This window comes from Mugil cephalus, chromosome 4, assembly GCF_022458985.1.
Source record: "Mugil cephalus isolate CIBA_MC_2020 chromosome 4, CIBA_Mcephalus_1.1, whole genome shotgun sequence".
In the NCBI taxonomy this organism is placed as follows: domain Eukaryota; kingdom Metazoa; phylum Chordata; class Actinopteri; order Mugiliformes; family Mugilidae; genus Mugil; species Mugil cephalus.
The window spans coordinates 9,852,467-9,862,121 of record NC_061773.1 but is presented as its reverse complement, the minus strand read 5'-3'; positions in this window follow the sequence as shown (position 1 = coordinate 9,862,121).

Below are 9,655 nucleotides of genomic sequence, written 5' to 3'. Positions count from 1 at the left end.
GACAAATAGCGTACGTCTGTGCCCAACATGGGATCCTCACACTACAAACAAATATGAAATATGGAAAGCTCATTGGTGTTGAATGCCAAAAATTTGCTGTAGTTATTTTGGTTTTTGGAAAGAGTAATCGATTAGATGCTCACATAAAACTACGGCACGTGGGAGATTTAGATTTAACATTTCAAAGTATCTAAGTATTAGAAATTAAATAATGAATATACTAACGTTTGAAAAAGAAAAGCACACACCCTGAAGGGCAAACCCTGTAGGAACAATAACCATTATATAAATAGATATGTATTACTTTCAGCCCATATTTGCTGGCGTTTTTGTTCGTATTTCACCAAAGGCACGGTGTAACTAAACAGCAAAGCCCAAGTGAGGACTGGATGTCTAAGCAATTATACCTGAAAACGATTTTCTCTGGGCTGATTTATCTCCACTGTGCACTGAGAGCAGATTATGAAACCCAGCCAGAGCAACAATAAAACCCATTTGCACGAGCTATGAATTTCATCAAGTAGTAGTAGAGCAGGAGAGCGTGAATAGGAAAGACCCAGCCATCCATTCGCAGAGTCAAAGAGTCTACACTACGTTGGGCTGCAGCTGAATACAGAGCAGCCTGGGGAAGCCTCCACATATTCATTACAGCCACAAACCTCTAAGTCAGCAGAACAGGAGAGGAATACAATGAGAGAGCAGCCATCTCCACAGGCTCTGATTTCAGGCTATAAGTTGCATTTTCCCCATTCCCAACCCCCCTCCACCTTTGTCTTTCCACCGCCGTCCCACCTTCTCTCTCTCTCTTCGATGTCGGCCCAGAAATGTGACTGCAGGCGAAAAGTGGCCATCACACTCCGGCGGGGGAATCTCTCCTCCGTGAGACGCCGAGAGGGCAGAGATAGGGTTTCATTAGCAGACAAGAGCTCAATTTGCCCGTGTGTGTAAGTGTGCGTTCGTGCGTGTGTGTGTGTCCTTAATGTGTTTTCATACATGAGGGAAAATGCCCCACTATCTCTACAATATAAAGACGTGTGATAATGTGATCCCCCTCCACCCCGCCCCCACGCTCCTGTGTGAGGGTTTTAAATCAGTGCTCTGCAGCCCTGACTCCGGTTCAAGGTGGATAATGGCACAGAGAGGCAACCACAGTCCGCCTTCTACCACACTTTCCTGCAAAGTACATTGTACTATGTCACCAGCTGCTCTAAAAAAAAAAGTGCGCTCTAAATATGCACAGGAAGCCTGACATGGAAAGACCACGTGCAGGAAATTATTTAATAAAAAAACAGCACAGATTATTTCTCTTAATAGGCCTTAATGTGACACTTCATTATTACCAGGTATGCAGTTATTTTGCATCTCTATCTCTACTTTAAATTCACAGTAATGGGTTGAACACTCAGCCTCTATTCTTCACCGATATCAATATTTGTTCTGTTTCAGATTAAATTCACATTTCACTCAATGAAACGTTTGGAAATTCAAAATTTCAACCCCAGAGTGTGATTGTAGGGCATCAGAAGACGCTTTTGCTTCTGTGAAATTTTTCAATTTCTTTTCATTTTCATGGAGAAAAACAAGATTAACGAATTTACCACATATGGTTCCCTGCCTCATAAAGGGTTAAGTGTTGCCAACAAAATCCGCCGGAGCTCTCGGTATCTGGCATTAAAAATCAACCAACCTATCTTTAAGATACAGCCTCAGAAAATAAACAAGGAGAACAATAAAATATATACAGTGCAACTATATCTCCAACATGCCTGGAAATGATACTGGAAAACAGAAGGAGTGAAGCAGTAAATCATTCGTGTCACCAGCTTATAAAGAACCATAGGAAAACTCTGTCTTTATTCAAGATTAAATCCTTGAATAAATGCGGCGACAAAGATGATACATCAAGCGTCTTCAACACGCCCTCCTCCACCTCCATGAATAACTATACAGGCCAGCGACCCGCCACTATATCACAGGGGGTGAGGACGAGGTTAGATTAGCAAAGAGGGAGTCAGGCCTGGGAGTGAATTGATACGAAAGCATTACTAACACCTCTGCAGCCGTCGCCTCCTCTCTAATGACCGGGCACATGAACTCAGACACATCAGCACTCACACAGACACACACACTCATTGCGCTGCAGACATGTGGGAGTTGGTGACCAGCAGGGAGAATGAGGTAATGATGAAAAGACCAGGAGAGTGGGGAGCTGCTTCTAATGAGCTATTGACATTTTCGGATGATGAGTTAGGGGACAGACATCCGCTGGACTGAAATGCATGAGGCTGTGTTTGCCTTGGAAAAAATGACAGTCATTACCATTAAAAAATGAATAAATAGAAATGAACCTGACGTGAAACTACAAAAGCAAAAGAGACTTTCTTGACAGGAGATGACAGGGAATAAGAGACAATTTAGGACATAAGAAATTAAAATAATCAAGACAGAAGCTGCAAAGAATCATTTATGGAGGAATTTATAAATAAATTATGGACCATGGACTATTACGGAGGAATAAAAGGCTTAATCAGAGAACAATATTATGAACAAGAAAAACAGAAATGTTCATCAATAACCTGAATAAGTCAATAATGTACGTAGCATATATGGCATATACAACTCAAAAATCATTAAATAAAACTGTGGTATGCTCTCTGTACTTCTGTTAATTAAAGTATGGATTGGCTTGTGTTTTATTCCTTAAGCCTTAGGAAAGATCTTGCTGTATATGTTAATGGTTCTGATGAATTATTGACTAAAACACATTTTAATGTTAGTTCAAGACATTCATGATTCCCAGAGGACGAGTACAAAATGAAACACAGCGATAATTTGATGGTATTCACAAACAAATTGGAGGGAGAGTTTAATCCAAAACCTCTTTTAAAGGGACCAAAATTGATTTGACAGTTTAGTCCAAAGCTGTTTCATCATCATTTAAGCAGGAGTTGATAGTAAGCAAACAAGTATGTAGGCATATACTTTATGCTCAAATTCAGCCAAATGCAGCATAGTTTTTGGCCAGCGCTTCACAATACAGATGGACCATGACCCAAACTATAATGCAAAAGCAACACAGGAGTTTCTTAAGGCTAAGAAACTGATTGATATTCTGCAATGGCCAAGTCATTCACTGGATCTCAACCCAATTGAGCTGCATTTCATTTCCTTAAGACAAATCTTAGGGCAGAAAGAACCACAAACAAGCAACAACTGAAGACAGGTACAGAAAAGGCCTGGTAAAGCATCACAGAGGAGTAAACCTAGCATTTGGTGATGTCCATGGGCTCCAGACTTCAGGCAGTCATTGCCTGTGAAAGACTCTCAACTATACTTCATTTGTCATTCATGGTACAATTTGTCCAATTACTTTTGAGCCTCTTAAGTGAAGAGACATTGTTTAAAAATGGTTGCTATTCCTTAACATTTCATAGGACATTTTTGTTTAACCACTTGCATTAAACCTGAATGTCTGCTCTTCCATTGCATCTCAGTTTTTTGATTTCCAATTCAATGTGGTGCCATGCAAAGTCCAAATCATGAAGATTGTGCCACTGACCAAAGATTTCTGGGCCTAACTATAAGTCAGTTATCAGGGCCTCGTTGACCTACAGCACTTGTCAAATCAATATTACAAAGTGATTAATGAAGACATCAATATCTGACGTTTCAATTGCAAAAACAAGGAAATTAAGCAAAAAAGAAAAAAATCTCAATTTCAACTAAAGCTCTGTTTTCATTGGGTGGATCATTTCACAGCTGGGGGGCCCTTTTTTTTAGTTGGGCCCCTAGAATAGACAGTAGACGTCTGCCAAAGATCTCAGGCTACATACTGGCCTGTATGGTGCTGTTGGTTTCCCTCAGATCTCTAAAACAAAGGACGAGAACAGGAAACATTCTGGGGTTTTCCTTTAACCTTTCGTTTAGTGCAGTCGCCCAGTACATTGGTTTGACCAAATGCTGCGCTTTCCCTTTAGCTAATTAATGTAAATAGCACATGGTTACATCTGCTAAACATCAGCTAGTTACTGAATTGACATTAAGGACTGCTGCGTCCAAGTACAGGCCCACAGAGCTGCTGACACAGCTGTAGACTCTCAGTCTTGTCATGGATTGCAATCATGACCACAATTATTTGTGGTTATTTTTTCCATCTGCTGCTGCAGTTTCATCTTTTAGGGGATCCAAATACTTGTGTTTGTGAGCGATCACCCTCGTTTCTTAGACTATTGTCTGTTTATGCAGGAGGAAGGAAGCAATGGTGGTAAAATTTTATGGGATGGGTGACAGATTTTTCAACATAAAGTCTGCATCTGGTTTAGTGGTTGTACTGCATCATATTATACTTATTTTGTACAGTCTTTAAAGAAAATATTGTTTTATCGACAAAAACTAAAAGTTATTCTGGGGCTGGACTTTGTCTTAACTAATAGCTACATCCATTTTTGTCTGATACATGTGATAAAAAGTATTTCACAAAGGTGACATGGTGTGAGTCTCTTCTCATTCACTGTCTGTCCGAGGCTGTGATCTATCAGCTCAATCTCCACTCAGACACACAGCGATGGAGAGATGTGTCAGCAAAGAGGAGTAATTGACTGGAACTCAAGCCAGCAGACACAGGAAAGTCCCTGAAGACCGGCTCTGGTCCTTAAACACATCACCATTGATTTTTTAGTGTGCTCCTGTCAACACAGGCTGTAGAGGCTGTGAATCAGGAAGCTGGACTGAATAAAGCTTTCACTGTCAGACAAAGAGGTGAATAGTTTATACACTGAAAGAGAATTAAAATGCTTTCATTAGCAGTTAATGAATCATTTATTGTAATTTTCTATAGATCATTTCTGAGCATTAACAGGAAAAAGTGTTTGTGAGCAGTGTTTTTCCTGTTGTCTGACATTATAGAGAAATGCTGCAGGGAATGTGCGGCAGGAGTCATTTATTAAAGCGAGTCTTTGTGTCCTTTAAGATACATAACTCATTCACCCTCAACTAAATATAAAGCTGACTTCATAGGATATAAAATACGTCCATAAATTCAAGCACTGATGGCTTTTGCAGCCACAGTGACACTACTGACCTGTAGCTTGTGGTGGCTAATGTTAGCAAATTCAAATTACACCCAGATTAATGTGTAATATTGTAGAGTTTTGGGATTCTTTTATAGTTGTCCATCAGTTACATTACGTTTAATAACCTTAAAGAAGCCGACTTGAACCTTACTGAATGAAGCCACATTCACTGGGATATTTCTGGAAATACATTTACTTGTGTACTCTAAGCTTTTACTTGAGTATTTTCTTTTACATTTCCACTTCACAATATACTAAACAGTCATTTAATAGAACAGTTTCCTGCAAATATTCATGGTTGGTATTTTGTTTTAATAGTAGGACTGCTGGTTTAACAGCACAAACTTTGTGGTGGTGGCACTATCTACTATGCTCAGAAACTATAGACCCCTTCATGACCTACATCATTGTGACGTCACCATGTTAGCTGGAAGCCTAACAGAGGGAAGCTTGAGGCAAACACTGTCACTTTCAAAGATGACAATGTTGTCGTGTCCTGTACCTTTTGCTGCTAAAACCAAAAAATCAAAAATTACAAATTTCATGTTTGCCACCCACTGCCAGTCGTAGACAACTTTGCTTTGGTTTTGGCGATTAAAAGAAAGGAGACAATCAACATCGCAATTAATATCTAATACATCATCAGTTTCAGCCTGGATCACATTATGGGTTAGAATAAATTGTGACTGAAATTATGTTAAGTTAATGCTTACTTAGGGGATTCTTGTTACGTGGTAATGCTAACCGCTAGGTAATGCAACGTTACTTGTGTGTTTCAGAGGAGTCCAAGCAGAAGTTGCATTTGCTACATTACCCTCCACAGTGGTTCCATTTACTTCTGGTAACAACTTTGTTGACCAGACGTTCACCCTCTGTGTTCAAATCGTCCATCCAGTGAGTGAGAGTGTAGAGGTTGGTGAATGTAGTCCCGTCAGTCAGAGTCAACTTGTTAAAATAACACTCATGGGCTCGGAGAGTGTATTAGTATATTTTCTAATAAAATATGTTTTCCTCGTCCGTTTGTGCCAAAACAGTCCGCTGAAATATGCTAACCGCCATTTACAGGCTGTTTGAGATGTTTTGCATCCAGTTAAGCCCCGCCCCTCAACAAAAACTTCACATTGTTTACAAAAGTAAAGGGGTCTATAGATTAGTAGAGAAAACACACTGCTGACTATATTAGTAGCACAGATAAAGCGCCACCGTAATAGGAGATTTAGACATAAATGCAAGAGTGAACTAACAGAAGAAGATGTTGTTATGTTTACCATCAGTAAAACTGGAATCTTACTCTTGGTATATAACTCATGTATGCAGCATAATTATTAATTTTTACAGGTCCCACATTAAAATGAAAAACTGTAATTGTATTTCCCTCTTGGGATTTCTGAAGTGGATGGCACTCTGTTCACTCTGAGTGGATGAAAACTAAAGGCGTTTTTTCTAACCTTTTATTGAAATTGTTTTCACTCATGACTATTAAAGTTTGAAACTAAAGTCTTAGTCAAAAAGACAACGATGATGTGGAAAATATTCTGTTGTAAATAAGTCCAGATATAAATAGGAATAATAAGCAGCACAGATTCAAAGTCACTTTTTGGAAAATGATTCATTTTGTTTGTATCCGTGTTTGTTATCTTAATGTTGCAGACTGTCAGTCAGCAGAGTAACATGAAACTGGCAGTGTGTAACGCAAATATATGTAAACCACTGTTACAACTGCCCCATAGCTGCCAGTGGTCAAAAACACCAGAGAGAGCTTTAAAGGAATTAACACTGCCTCCAATTATCTGCCACGTACTAAAATAGATCGTCTGTCTAAATTAAAGAGGTGCACTTCTGTTTAAACAATCACAAACCTGCACGGCTATATACACCTATATATATGTATGTGCGTCAACAAAGACACAGACTGTGCTGCCTGTGTAAATACAGGAGGATTTTGCTGTGAACAAACTGCCTCTTCTTCCTCGTGTGAACATCAAGAAACACCACGGGGGAAAAACATCACGCATTTTCAATTACGAGACGCTGATAATGAGAACTGAAGCCCTTCATTTTAATTACAAAACCGCGCGATTGCAATCACAGTAAGGCAGTCTATCCTTCCTAATAGAAAAATTACACATTCAGCAATGTGTGGAGGAAAACAAACATGGCTAAACAAATATACATAAGGAGAAGGGTTATTCAGTGTGCTTGATTTTAAATCTAAAAAGGTTATAAAACAGGGAAGAGAATGTTTATGTGCATCCATGTGAAGCCTACATACATGAGCTACATTAGCTTATTACCTTCAACAGAGCATGAGTGTACATCACCAAAATAAATAAATTACAGGCAGGAAGTGGCAGAAGAGGAATCCTTGGAGGGCGAACGTAACCTTGCACTCCAAACTGTCAATACTCCCCAGACGGTGAAGCTCATGTTCACTCCCGCTCCAAATGCATTAGACACAGACGATATCCTGGACCTGCACCTTCAATCTATTCCACACAACCATTAATCTGTTAATTGATCCAGCAAAGAGACGGGGGGGCAGTATGTGCGTGTATGCGTGTGTGTATGTTATAGAGTGGTACAGAGATGACATTAGAAAAGTAATAAATAATCTTGCCTCTCGTCTGAGCGGTTGAGAGCTCGCTGTTGTTTGGAGCTCCGTGGCTGTAGATAGATTTGGAGGGAAGCCACTGAACAACACACATCTCACACCTTGTTGTAACGGTTCCATCCATTAGCAGCTTATGACCGTATGAGGCCGTACCTGCAGGCGCAGCTAAATGCTAACATCGCCATGCTAGCACACTCACAGTGGCAACGCTACCATGCTTCATATCGTGTTTACATATTCACCACATCTTAATTTAGAGTATTAGCATGCTGCTGTCCATTAGCATGCTGTACTTTACTATGGGATGAATCCTTGAAGCTCTGACCTGATAGCAGCACTAGAGAATGAGCTCTTAAAGCATCAGCTATGAATCTGATAGTGGTATTAGGAGAAGACAGGGAGGAAATTAACGTCTGGAAATACGTTTTGTGCCAGTCCTTCAAATACACGGTAAGATATTTCACCACCTGTGGCGCTACAGTGCAAGTACAGAGAGCCACCAAGAAGAAGACATGTCTGCAATTCATTCAAAATGCAGATACAGAAGTTACTAAAAGAGGAGGAATGACATGATTTTCATGATTTTTTTTCCAAATAAGAGTGGCCTGTCCAAAATGGGGATATGACATATAGATGTCTAAAATAAAACTGGTCTAAATTTGCAGATATACCATAGAGTAACATGTATTACAAAAAACAAATAGCTTAAATCTCAAATCTATGAAAAATTGTGATTCTTGTGACTATTTTTTCCCCCAAATTTTCAACTAAACTGTTTTCTAAAATATTATTTGCTTTAAGATGCTCTTGTTTTACACATGTTCTTAAAGTTATCTGTTGAGGGGATGTTCACATTTTTCAAAGAAATGAGAAAGAGAGTGCTTAGATTTGATTCAAGCCCACCTGGTCTTCCTTCTCTTCAGATGGGGCCCAGAGGAGCTGCAGAAACCTCAGACTGGGGGATGACAGCGAGACGTTATTTCACCCAGAGGGAAATAAATGCAGAAGTGTCTTCGGTATTCCTGCGCTTCTCAACCACTAAAGGGATTAGAGGCCTGATCAAGGCTGCGGCGTAGGTGATAACAGTCAAAAACAAGAAGAAGATGATGTGACTCACACGCTTTAATCCTGTCACCACCGTCCTCACCAGCAGACTTTTAGCATCCTCCTCTGCTTGACACACATAAGGAGCTTAGATGATGCAGCATTTTCTTCCTCTCTATCCAAGAAAAATCCCTGTGTTCCTGGCCGGCAGGCTGCCCTGGATGCGCTCGTTGATTTGTTTGTCTAGCATTTAATTTGGCGAGATACTAATCATTCGAGTTTTAAGCGCAGACAAGACCAGCTGGAAGAAGAGAAGAGACTGCTAAATCTCAACTAGAGGTTTTAGAAAGTGGTGATGAAGATTTTCAATATTTCTTTCTATTTTAAGGGCTAAACTATAAAACAATAAGATAATATTGTATTAACCTAGATTAATTTAAATAATTAATTGAAACCTTGTATGTTTTTTGGATATAACGATGCATGACTAAGGATATTAGAAATGGCATCAATCAGTCACTCAGAAATTAAGCATCTTCTAATTGAAGACTGTGGTTTACAGTCTCAGTAATATTCAATGGTAAAGAGTGGTCTAATAGTCTTCAAAATGTGTCACTATAGTTATTTGGCACCTTTAGCTTAGTATAAGATCAAGTAAAGTAGAAGTATTAAATCATGAGTGTGGAAGCAAGCAAAAGTTGTTTGTTTTTTACTTCCAGAAAACTCTAACCCATTCACCAGTCTAATGTCTTGACATAAAGAAAACTATTCTGATGCCCCCTCGATGAAGCCTTTAACCTTCCATCTATTCAGATGTTTAAATCCAAGCTCTTTCCTTTACTCTGGAAATCAGTGAGAGAAGATTAAAGAAAATCCTGCCGTTCAGGTGAGAAAGAAAGGCTTAAAGAGCAGACCGTGGGGGCTTAGT